Genomic DNA, 13,383 nt, shown 5'->3' on the forward strand with positions numbered 1-13,383 from the left:
TCTAATTAACATTTTTGTCATATCATTTGAAATCTGTAGTGGATTACAGTATATAAGTAATCCAACCAGCTACACCTATACATTATTTTTTGTAGGTTTGAGCGAAGAAATAGCAAAATCAAAGCTTTAGTTAAACCTCACTGATAATTTGTGAGAGTTCAACAGCACAAAAACTGCTATGAAACTACGAGCTGTTTTATACAAATTCAAACCACAATATCTCAGCAAACAAGCTTTGGCATCATTTCATGGGGATTTATCCTCTCTGTTTAGTCTGTTTTTTTGGAAAGATAGAAACTTTGGTGTTCAGCGCATTGTTTCAGAAATGCAAACAAAAAAGACTGAAATGCAAACTTCATTAGGTTGGCTTTATGTTGTTGAAGTTAGCGGAGAAGCTTTAAGAAAAGAAAAGAAATATGAATGTTTGTATTTTTTAATTAGTTTTGAAAAGACATAAACTATTGATCAAATTTCACATGGGTTTGAACCAGATTCAACCAGATGGTCAGTTTAGGTGCATCTTACCCACTGACTCGGGTCAGTTTACCCCTAACCTGGAGCAGATTTAGCCACCGGAACCTTTTTTATATACAAGAACCCATATTTTTTGAACCCCTTGTCAAAGATACATTCTGATAATTTAAGATGTTAGCAAACATCCTGAACTTACTCAAGACACTTTCATTCTGCCTCATTTTCCCTTATCTTGAGGAAAACTTTATTTAAAAATGGCTCGTCTTACCCCATTCTCCCCTGTTTATTCATCTTTGATGTTCATTTATAAGTAATCCATTCAAGATAAAAAAATAATTAAATTTTCTTTGTATAATTGTCTTATGTAATACATGTCTTTTTGTTAACGACTGAAAACACATTGGGTAAGCTCAGCATGCATTCACTCACTCCTAAATTAACAGAAGTTCTTCAAAACATTTATATCGCTATAACTTAATCACACACTGGTCATTATCTGTCATTTGCGTTTTATGCAGAAAAAGACTTCCGGTCAAGAGTTTATTTGAACTACAAAAAAAAGTTCACTTCTACATTTTTTTACTTTAACTCAATCGGTGTAATTAGGCTACTCTGTCCTTTTTTTGTGCTTATGTCCCATAATAAAGGATTATGTATTTTTCGTTTCTTTGTGATTGTTTTTAGGCTACTGTCAACTTTATGCTCCGTTTGACTGTTTTGTAAAAAGTTTATGTCTATCAAAAATTTTAAGACAAAAAAGGTAGCCCTGATTCTGCTTAAATAGATTAGTTAACGCTGTTAAAAATTTATTTTGCCAAACATCAAATGAACAACAGGAGTACAATAGCAACCCGTTATCCTGCTATTCTTTTTCAACTTGCAGTTTCAAGGCTATACCGTGAACAGGTCAACGACGAGCTCAAACAGCGACAACAACATAAGAAGAGTTTCGTTTAGAGCGAAGAGTTTCGTTTTCCAGGCTTTGAAGCTTTCGTGTGACAGAGAGAAGAGGAGCTTGCCGTTACGAGTGTAGCCTTGGATGTACTGAAGCAGCGTTTCGTTATTTCTTCAGAGAGAAGGTAAGATACGGATACGTAGTAGAAATTTGTGAAGTAAAAAAAATATAGCGAACAAATAAGCGACATTTATATACCATAAATAAGACTCTATATTTTATTTGAGCAGGTTTTGCTTTCCTTTTCGATTCCTGCTGATCAGTTTCGGTATAGTTCTTTCAGAAAACTAATCTTCTGACTGCTCGTTTGTGTGTGTGTGGCACAGAATTCAAACCATATATCATATAGCTTATCCTTTTTTTCTTGTTTAGATGCATTCAGCTTTTGGTGCGTCCAAAATTTACAACACCCCTCTCACTTCGAGGTTAACAGAAAAGCAAAGGCAGCAGCTTTGTGACATGATGGGAAACCTGGAACTGACTCTTCTCTACAAAGCTTCAGTTCATGGATATCAAGCTTCTGCTTTCCACCAGAGATGTGACCGTCAGGGTCCCACTTTACTTGTAGCCTACAACCGTTCAGGCTACATCTTTGGTGGATACACTAGTGTGGATTATGCTCAGAGCGGGCGGGAAATTAGAGATGATCAGGCTTTCCTGTTCAGTGCTCAGGATGGTTAAGACCCTGTTGGCGTCAGAGTTAAAAGTGGACATTATGCACGCTATGATGATGCTGAAGGGCCCAACTTTGGCCAACAGTTGTACTTTTGCTACAACAACCATCCATTTGTGAAAAATGAATACCATCCTAGAGGAGCATTCGATTTTCATCCTTTCTTATATGGACATGAAACTTGGCTGAGTGAGTGTGAAGTGTACAAAGTGGAACAGAGTAAGTCAACTTAAAATATAGTTATTTTCAGTAAATTTGTATGGTAACTCTAGTCTCTTTTAACAATTACTAATATAATATCAATTGTTTACTCAAACAGGAAGTGCTCCGCTAGAGCCTCAGGTCAGGGCAGAGATGCCATGGAGGAATGTGCTGTGGACAGCTGAGTATGTTTTCCTGATGCTGAATTAATTCAGTAATAAGATACAGTTTAAGCTTGAACTACTCTTTTGTAGTCGAAGAGCAGAGCTCATGGAAATGATCAGGAACCATAAGCCCCCGAAGTGGTCTGTGAGTCGAGTCCGAATCCTAATGATCGGTCCTGTAGGAGCTGGAAAATCCAGTTTCTTCAACTCCATCAACTCCATCTTCACTGGTCATGTGACCAACAAAGCCATGTCAGGATCTGCAGGCACTAGTCTAACTGTGCAGGTACAGATTCAATAAAATGATTATATTTTCTATTAGAGTTCATGTAACGTCTTTTGATGACCTAAGATCTTTATGTGATTCTCTTCTTGTTTGGTAGTTTCGCACATATCCTTTGAAAGATGGTTGTGGAGGAAAACCATTGCCATTTGTGTTGTGTGACACTATGGGACTCGAGGATCAATCAGGTGCAGGACTGGATATTGAGGACATCAGCAGCATTCTTCAAGGACACGTACCTGACCACTATACAGTAAGAGCAATCATCTCCAAAATGAACAAAGGAGAAATGGAAGATTCGGATTAAAGTTGTTTTATATACATACATACATACATACATACATATATATATATATTAGGGTTGTCATGATACAATAAACAAATGGTACGATACTATACCAGCTGAAGTATCATGATACCATGCCATATTTTATTAATTCAAAATTCATATCTACAAAATGAAGCAAAATGTCAGAAATACTAAGATTTAAATAAAAACAGACCAAATTGTCCTCAGAATTAATTTTTTTATGAAATTGAATAACTGGCTCTTTAGAAAAACTCAAGAACAACCACGAAGGAACTAATTTAAATGTGTCATGCATGTACTCCATGTGTACAGTAATGAAGTCATGCAAATTGAAACTCTTCTCAGTGTACTAAGCATTAACACTGCATTAAGAATTTAATTTCTTGGTTTTCTCAAAGAGACTGGCGATGGTGGGCTGCGACTTGCTGGTGGCAGAGTTAACTGTGTGGCTTTGGGCACCAGTTAGGGCAGCATGGTTCTGATTCTGAAAAAAAAAAAACAATAAGAAACAATATGAAATTAATTACCGTACTTTCCGGACTATAATTCGCACTTCTTTTCATAGTTTGGCTGGTCCTGCGACTTATAGCCATGTGCGACTTATCAAAATTAATTTGACATGAACCAAGAGAAAACATTACCGTCTACAGCCACGAGAGGGCGTAGACATAGAGCGCCCTCTCCCGGTTTTAGACGGTAATGTTTTCTCTTGGTTTTTGGTTCTAAATCAATGTGACGTTCACACTACAGGACTTAATGCTCAATTCTGATTTTTTTTTAATTAGATTTTTTTGCAAGCCCGTTCACATTTCCAATAAAATGCGACCTTTTGTGACCTACTGTGTGAACGTGAAATGACCCAGAAGTGACCCGCATGCGCAGAAGAGTACTCAACGGTGAACGATGTCACTCGTTGTTTGCGGAAGTTGCTAACGTTAAACATGGATGTCAACAACAGTGTAGTAAACAGCGGAGCTCTTTTTGCAACATTAAAGTTATTTTCCCAACGGAGCCAGCACAATTACAATCTTCTTGTTTTAAGAAGAAAATTAAAAAGAAGGAGGAGAGCAAGGTTTTTGGCCATGGAATTTTGTGTAGCAGTGTTAGCAACGTCGGTACAGAGAAATTTGTGAGTGCGGAGTCACAGTCAGGAGTGGTGGGATACTGATGTGAGTGGCTCTTCTCGTTCCCGCCTACTTCAACGCAGAATTATGACGTTTGTAGCGTATCAATGACGTACGAGTCGGATACATGTGGCCTGGCCGTTCAGACGGAGGTCGCATTTCAAAAGATCGGATACGTCGGATAGCCTAAACAACAGAACAGGACAGAAAATCATATAAATATAATATAGGCTAAATAAAAAAACATAAAATAGGCCTACATCTTTCGTATAGATGTTTCTTAAAACTTTTTTCTTTTTTCTTCTTTAGGCTTTAGGCTTTTTTCTTCATAAAACGAGTTGGACCTAATCACACAAATGTCTGCGTATAGACCAGTTAAATCAGAAGACTAAAATTCGCCTGCAGAGAATAAGGATGTCACAACATTTTTTAACTGATTTTTTAGTTTTTGATTTGAGTAGAATGCAAATTTTGTATAACTTGAGAAATATATAAAGATAAAATAAAATACAGGAAATTGAAAAAAATAAAATACAGAAAATACAGTGTGCTTCAACAAATAAAATAATTTAAACACCGTTTTTTCTTAGGGTTTCAAGGACTTTAAATACTATAAAAGACTATTTTTCTAAACAAAATAAATAAAGGACAAAAATAAATGTATATTCTGCTATTTATGCTAATACTTGTTTTTAACCTGGGTTACACACCTCCAAATGCATAAAACACAAATGCAGTTAGAACCCACAGACATTCATCAACAATTCACCTGCTTAGTATAGGCCTTATGAAAGCCAGGGCTGGCTTCAATAAGTGAATTGAACATATGAGTTACCCTCAGAAGAGTTGCAGGCGACGAGTGTTGCTACTGAACCGTCTAAGTACTGTGTCCTTCCATTAGCTTGTGCATTTGCTAGCATTCGCAAAAGAAGGGCCAGCTCGGCTCTCAGACCGTGGTACTTTTGGCCGTGACCGGAGTCAGCAAGTCTGCTGATTGACGAGGCTACGAAGGTCTAATCCATTTTCGAAAATCCACCTTTTTTGAAGAATTTTTTTTTAATTAGCTGCTAAGAACTGTCTATAATATAGACGGACAAACTGTTCTTTTGCGCGCGCGCTGCAAATCAAATGTAACAAGTTTACTCGGCGAGACGGCGAGCATTCACCTTGACGAAGCCTAGTAACGTGCCATGGACAACCAGAATGATGCATTTTCCCATTCTTTTTACTTCATTTAAGTTACAGTTTGAACATTTAATATTAAAATAAAACCTAAAAGGGATATATATATCTGTAGGAGTGGCAGCAATAACCGATTGGGGGGGAAGGGGGGGGGGGGGCGAATGCCCCACCATAGCGTAGGCACTGTATGAAATGCTGAAAAAAAAAATATTTTATGGACTACCTTTAAATGGGAAACTACTACATCCAGTAGGTGGCAGTCTTTCTAAATGATTTATTGACAGAGCCATTCAAAAGAAACGTCTGCTCAAAACACAAATATTTTTTAGGAACTAAACAAGCTGATTTTAACATTATAAATTAACAAAGGGCTGACAAAAACAGACTGCAGATGTCATGTTAATGAATATAACAACATTCTTCGTTGCAAAGATTGTTCCCTATCATAGGTCACTTCGATGCTGCGGTGACGTCACCACGTATGGGAACACCTCTGGTGTGACGAATGTCTGAAGCCCTATACCATCCCGCCAATCCTATTGGCCAAATGGCGCATAGCACCACCCTGCGCATGCGCACGCATGATATACCTGGGTGCAGCGCGCCATTTCGCTCAGATTTCATTCCTTCAGGAATAGCGAATCATCTGTGCCCTATCGTCTCGCGTTCTCCAGCGATCTTTTCGAGCAGTGTTAACTCCTCTTCGCGGACGCGATGAGTTTTCGAAAATGTAAGGAGCCATGTACCAGGTACATCACGGCGGGGGACACTCATGACAGGTGCGTAGTATGTCTTGGTTTACATCACGCACAGGCGGCGCTTAGCAGCCTTTCTTCCTGTCCCCATTGTGATGGCCTGCGGCTCAGAGTACTGCGCTCCAGGGTGGAAGTATTCTCTAATGTCGCCCTCGAGTCTAACCCCCGTCAGGTCACCTCTGCGACTGCCGAGGCACCGCACGAGGCGAGGGCCTGGGGTGACACGTGCGACATGGACTTCGTGGACAGCGCAGCGCTGGAATATTCTCCACATCGCTCGCTCTCCCCTACCCTGCTGCAGAATAAAACTTATACTGAGCCTGTCGTCTTCTCTAATGAGGATTTACTTCCCACACCGGAGGCATGCGCCGCCATCTCCTTCGGTTGTGGACGCTATGACGACGATGTTTTATCCACCGCGGCCTCGGGGTCTGAGGACTTCGCGACCGACACTAGCCCTCTTCCTCCTAGCGGACAGGAGAGGCGTGTTTCCCCCTCCTACAGTGAGCTGTTGGATGTGGTTTCTCGTGCGGTGGGTAAATTGGGGCTAGACTGGGAGGTTGACAAGGCCGAGGCCCAACCTTCTTCTAAGCTGGACGACCGTTTTCTAACCAGTCGGACACCTACACAGCCCCGGAGGCCTTTGCCTTTTTTCCCGGACCTCCACCAGGAGGTTTCGAGGTCCTGGAAACAGCCGTTTTCGGAGCGGATTACTAACGCTGCGGCCGCGGATTTCGCCACCGTTTCTGATATGGCGAACCATGGCTATACTATGATGCCCCCGGTGGAAGAGACTCTCGCCGAACACCTTGCGCCTAGTTCGGCCGCGGCTTGGAAGTCTCGCCCCCTTCTTCCTTCGAAGGCGTGTCGAGTCACGTCTAGTTTGGTGGGTAAATCCTACATGGCGGCTGGTCAGGCGGCTGCTTCGCTCCACTCTATGGCGGTCCTTCAGGCCTACCAAGCGGAGTTATTGAAGGAATTGGATGAAGGTGAGGGCATCACACCGGAGGCAGTGAAAGAACTGCGTAGAGCTACGGATTTGGCGCTACGTGCTACCAAACATACCGCTCGTGCAGTGGGCCGTACTATGGCCGGTTTGATTTCGGTTGAGCGCCACCTCTGGCTTAATCTCACCGATATTAAGGAGAAGGATAAATCTTTCCTTATGGATGCCCCTGTCTCCAGGGATGGATTCTTCGGTGAGGCTGTCACGTCAGTAGTGGAGAAGTTCAGGGCAGCGAAACAGCAATCAGCCGCTTTCCGCCAGCTGATTCCCCGCAGACCCAGGGAGGTCGAACGCCGGCAAGCGCCCGCGCGTTCTCGCTCAACCTCCTCTCACCGCCAGTGAGCAGCCTCTCGAGAGGAACCCACACCTATGGCGCCTCCTCGTAAGGACTGGGGCCCTAGGGTTTTTCCTCCGGCGCACCAGCGTCAACGTAAGCGGTTGAACCTGACCTCGACGGCTAAAGCCTCTCGTTCTCGGGTGCCGAATAGCAGCTCCTGATCTTTTTGCTGCTTGCCAGGGACTGTGCCCTCCGCTAGAGAGCGCTGTCGGACCGCTTTCGCGCATCCTACACTCTCATTGCAGTCCCCATGCTCAAACATTGATTGTCTCGCCGCAAACAGCGCCTCGAGCAACATTGGATCGAGTTGTAATAATAGACGCTCCCTCAGACACTCTGCGCAATCCTGCTTTTGGAGTTCGAGGGACGACTCAAGGACCCTGCACAAACGGCCCGTTTATGACGGCTCGCACAGCCGCCGCGTTTTCGCTAGCGGCAGAGCCCGATGTTCCATCTGTTGGCCTAATTCCTGCCGTGGACACGTTTCAGGATTATACTCAACGGAACGCAACGACTCTGGCGCATACGCTTCCCCGGTGCACGAACACCACGGGTTTTTCGTGTCCGGTCGTTTTAACGCGTATGACGGCGTTGCAGGGAGCGGAAGTTTTGAAACCGCTAATATTGTTTCGGGCCTCGTGGGAACGCTTGCCCGGCATTCCTCAATGGGTGTTACGCACGGTTTGTCACGGATACACCATTCAGTTTCGGAAAGACCCGCCTCCTTTCCGCGGAATTCTTTCCACTACGGTGAAGTCTACGGAAATGGCGGTGCTGCAAAAGGAAATGTCAGCTCTGCTGAGCAAAGGGGCTATAGAAGAAGTACACCCCTCTCAGATGGAGACGGGTTTTTACAGCCGTTATTTCGTGGTACCGAAAAAAGACGGCGGGTTACGACCCATTCTGGATTTACGCCGTCTGAATCTTGCACTCAGACCGAGCAAATTCAAGATGTTGACGGTGAAATCTATTCTGTCTCAGATCCGACCAAGCGATTGGTTTATTACGATCGATCTGAAGGATGCGTATTTCCATATTCAGATCGTCAAGAGACACAGGAAGTTCCTCAGATTCGCTTTAGAGGGCAAAGCGTATCAGTACCGCGTTCTTCCCTTTGGCTTGGCTTTAGCGCCCCGTACTTTCTCAAAATGCATGGACGCAGCTCTGGCCCCGTTGCGGCTCCAGGGCGTTCGTGTGTTGAATTATTTGGACGATTGGCTGGCGCTAGCGCAATCGTGGACTCAAGCACACTCTCACCGAGATCTTGTGCTGAATCATTTAAACAGCCTGGGCTTACAAACAAATTTCAAGAAAAGTGTTTTAACTCCCTCTCAACGGATAACCTTTCTGGGAATAGATCTGGACTCTCGCGCGATGACAGCGAAGCTTTCTCTCCCGCGCGCTCAGTCGATTGCGTCATGCGTGCGGCACTTCAAAGCGGGTCGCACGGTGACAGTGAGATTGTGCCTCAGGCTCTTGGGTCTAATGGCAGCAGCATCCCCCGTGATTCGTCTGGGATTGCTTCAAATGCGCCCCTTTCAGTGGTGGACGAAAAGGCGGAATATTTCACCCCGTTGTCTCCCGCATCGCACGATTTCGGTGACACGGCGGTGTGTGATGTCGCTAAAATTTTGGATGTCAACCGAATTTCTCCTGTCAGGAGTTCGACTGGGAATTTATGCTTTCCGAGAGACTGTCACGACGGACGCGTCTTTGACTGGTTGGGGAGCTGTGTGTCGAGGGCGACCAGCCCACGGAGTGTGGACAGCGGCTCAGCGCGGCTGGCACATAAACAGACTGGAATTACTGGCAGTTTTTCTGGCTCTCCAGTATTTCGCGGATCTGCTGATCGGCCGTCATGTGCTGCTCAGATCAGACAACACAGCGGTTGTGTCTTATCTGAACCATCAAGGAGGATTGCGCTCTCGCCCCCTGTGCAGGCTGGCGAGGCGTGTTCTTCTGTGGTCTCGGGACAAGTTTCTGTCGATCCGGGCCATTCATGTCCCCGGACGATTGAATTTCGGAGCGGACCTGCTATCCAGACAGGCTCTGGAACAGGGAGAATGGCGATTACACCCCCAGACGGTGGATCTTTTATGGCGGATATTCGGCAAAGCGAAAGTGGATTTATTCGCGTCGAGCATGACTACGCATTGCCCGCTATGGTTCTCCCTACGCTCCCCATCGCCCCTGGGCGTGGATGCGTTAGCTCACAGCTGGCCCAGGACCAGTCTGTATGCTTTTCCTCCGATTCGTTTGATCCCAGCGGTATTATGCAGAATACGCTCAGACAGGATTTATTATCACAAGCACAGGGGCTGATTTGGCACCCGAGGCCAGATCTGTGGAAACTGTGGGCGTGGCCATTGAGCGGAGTGCATTAGTATGTCCCGGTCTTTCTGTTGAAACTACTGAGACTATATTGAATTCTAGAGCAGCTTCTACGAGACGCTTATATGCTTTCAAGTAGAGACTGTTTACAGCCTGGTGTGGCAATCATAATGTGGATCTAGTTTACTGCCCAGTGGCTTCAGTGCTGGAGTTCCTCCAGGAGCGTTTCTCGGATGGCGTTACACCAGCCACTTTAAAGGTTTACGTGGCAGCCATTTCAGCTTACCACGAATACATAGGCGGTGCCTCTGTGGGGCGTCATCCATTAGTTTCTCGTTTCATACAGGGTGCGCGACGGCTGAGGCCTTTCCGCCCTGTGCGAGTTCCTTCATGGGATTTATCCATTGTGTTGTTAGGTTTATCAGGGCATCCGTTTGAGCCCTTGGAGACCGTATCAGATAAATTCCTGACACTGAAGACACTTCTTCTCATGGCTTTATCCTCCCTCAAGAGAGTTGGGGATTTACAGGCTCTTTCTGTTTCACCTTCATGCATGGAATTCGCACCGGGCTCTGTGAAGGTGCTGCTGCGGCCCAGGCCTAACTATGTTCCTAAGGTCGCATCTAACCCTTTTCGCTTTCAGCAAGTGGTTCTGGAAGCTTTTTCACCTGCTGAGGCTGAGTCAGGAGATCTAAGTCTTTGCCCTGTGAGAGCTTTAAAGACTTATGTGGATCGCACAGCCCCTTGGCGTGAATCTGACCAGCTGTTTGTCTGCTTTGGACATAAAAGTAAGGGCCATGCAGTTACAAAGCAGCGCATGTCCCATTGGCTGGTGGAGGCAATTTCTTTGGCCTATGAGGCGCGCGGACTCGCTTCGCCCTTAGGGGTTAAGGCTCATTCCACTCGAGCTGTAGCTTCTTCTCAAGCTTTTCTCAGTGGCTCTTCTATGGATGATATCTGTGCTGCGGCAGGATGGTCCTCACCGAGCACTTTTATCAAGTCCTACAGTCTGGATGTGAGGATGGCCCCTGGCTCCCGGGTTCTCTCCGCTTGAGCAGATGCTTCCTCGGATCTCAGTTATCAGGTACGTCAGGCGTTTTGGTATATCGTTCCCATACGTGGTGACGTCACCGCAGCATCGAAGTGACCTATGATAGGGAACATCTCGGTTACGTATGTAACCTTGGTTCCCTGAATAGGGAACGAGATGCTGCGGTTCTGGCCGTTCCGTACCTTGATAACTCTTCATCTTCAGTCATGAAATCTGAGCGAAATGGCGCGCTGCACCCAGGTATATCATGCGTGCGCATGCGCAGGGTGGTGCTATGCGCCATTTGGCCAATAGGATTGGCGGGATGGTATAGGGCTTCAGACATTCGTCACACCAGAGGTGTTCCCATACGTGGTGACGTCACCGCAGCATCTCGTTCCCTATTCAGGGAACCAAGGTTACATACGTAACCGAGATGTTGCAAATAATGAAAACCATTCATCCAGAAGGTGGAAAAAAGAGCAACAAAAATGCATACATACTATAAAGAAAGTTATTATTTTAAAATGCAGTGTTTAAACTGCTCATTTAAAAAATATTTTCAGTCCCTCTCTCTAGCGTGAATAATATGCAACACCTTAAGATTAAAAATAGACCCAAAAATTAAGATAAATTATTTAAGGTAAATAAGTTACACTAACCTTTGTGTACTCTGCAAAAGATTAGGGATGTGTCCGAAGATGCTAAATGAAGTTGCTTTTGTTTTCCCCATTTAGCTTGAATTTAGCATGGCAGTTTGGTTTTTCCTTCATCATCAGATAAAAATCCGAAGTAATTCCATATTTCACTATGTGTGAGTTGCTCTTTTTCAAGAGACTGTCGCGGTTAAACGTTGTATTTAAATTCATTGTATTAACAGGAACATACCATTGCAATGCAAATTAAAATGAAATGAACCCAATCAGATGTGTGTCGGGGGAAAAAAAACACAACACCATATATGGTATATATGAACAGGATATATATATATATGGTATATATATATATGGTATATATATATATATATATATATATATATATATATATATATATATATATATATATATATATATATATATATATATATATGTGTATACAGTCATCTTAAATCCTCTTAATTCAGTTCAACCCCACAACGCCGTTTCAACCTGATGATCAGAAGTCCTCCAAACCTGCATCTCTTCAGGAGAAGATCCACTGTGTGGTGTATGTGATAGATGCCACCAAAATCTCCCTCATGTCTGACAAACTACAGGAAAAACTGGCTTCCATACGAAGAAAAGTGAACTCACTGAGTAAGTAAAGTAACAGCATTTTAGATATACCATAGATTAATTAAAATCTAATGAGAAAAACTGTTGCATAACTCTTATTCTGTATTCTGGTTATTTACATTTCAGGCATCCCCCAGATCGTCTTGATGACAAAAGTAGATGAAGCATGTCCTCTAGTGGAGGAAAATCTTCAAAGTGTTTATGTCAGTTCCTACATCAAGTCGAAGGTGAGAGCGGTCACATGATCAGATGTCTGTATCTCCAGGACTCCGAGTGAGGGAGATGTTGTTTTGTGTCTGCAGGTGCAGGAGGTGAGCTCTGGGTTGGGTGTGCCGGTGTCTTGTGTGTTACCGCTGAAGAACTACAGTCAGGAGCTGGAGCTGGAGCTCAACTGTGACGTCCTGCTGCTCACCGCTCTGCAGCAGATGCTCAACTTCGCAGACGACTATCTGGATGATGCTGAATCCTTTACATGATAATTTAATAAATTGGTACTAGTACAGCTTTTTTTATAGCTGATTTAACATTATATCTTTGTGTGAAATGTACTATTAATACACTTTTTTTACGATTTAATCTACTAGTTGTGGGACATATTACATATCACTACAATAAGACATCTAAAAAGTGTTATTCTGTTCTGTTTATCCATTCTACTTCTTTCCAAATCATACCCATTCAATAAAAGGAAATGCTAACAAACATCTTTGTACCACCTAAACATGTTGCATTGTTGCTGAGATGCTTGTTACATTTCTGTGTCATCATTGCATGGTTTGATTAAACTAGTAAAAACTGATTAAGACTCCATCAAAGGTGAGTGAAGTTCAAAAACAGATATTGCTTCAAGTTTAACACTAGAACTACAAAGGCAGTCATTTTGACAGTTTTTACATTTTAAATGTCTAATAACTTTGTTGAAATAAACCCATACAAATATTGACCTACTCTGACTTTTCTTAAGTGTGTGTATATTTTATTCTAACATTGTTATTGTATTTAACACATTGTTATTATTACAAAACACAAAAGAGTTCTGAGTATTTCTACCTTGAATGGATAAAAAAGGTCAAACTGACTGTTCGAATTACACACAGCCTATAATTTCTGATTTTTATTACTTTTTCACACGGTTGAAGATGCATGTCAGTGTAGCAACTTTTGTTCTAGTTGTTTTTATGTTCTGTCAAGGTGGCCAATTTTTAAGTTTTTTTTTTTTTGGGGGGGGGGTCATCCTCACTATCTCGAAGCTAAAGAAAACAAACAAACAAATAAATAAAGACA

The 13,383-nt window shown here is 43.3% G+C and overlaps 1 pseudogene; it reads left to right on the forward strand.

The window, feature by feature from the left end:
- Positions 1-1,433: 1,433 nt before the first annotated feature.
- On the forward strand, positions 1,434-13,004 carry LOC113039627 (interferon-induced protein 44-like; annotated as a pseudogene).
- Positions 13,005-13,383: the final 379 nt, after the last annotated feature.

Source organism: Carassius auratus, chromosome 22, assembly GCF_003368295.1.
Source record: "Carassius auratus strain Wakin chromosome 22, ASM336829v1, whole genome shotgun sequence".
In the NCBI taxonomy this organism is placed as follows: domain Eukaryota; kingdom Metazoa; phylum Chordata; class Actinopteri; order Cypriniformes; family Cyprinidae; genus Carassius; species Carassius auratus.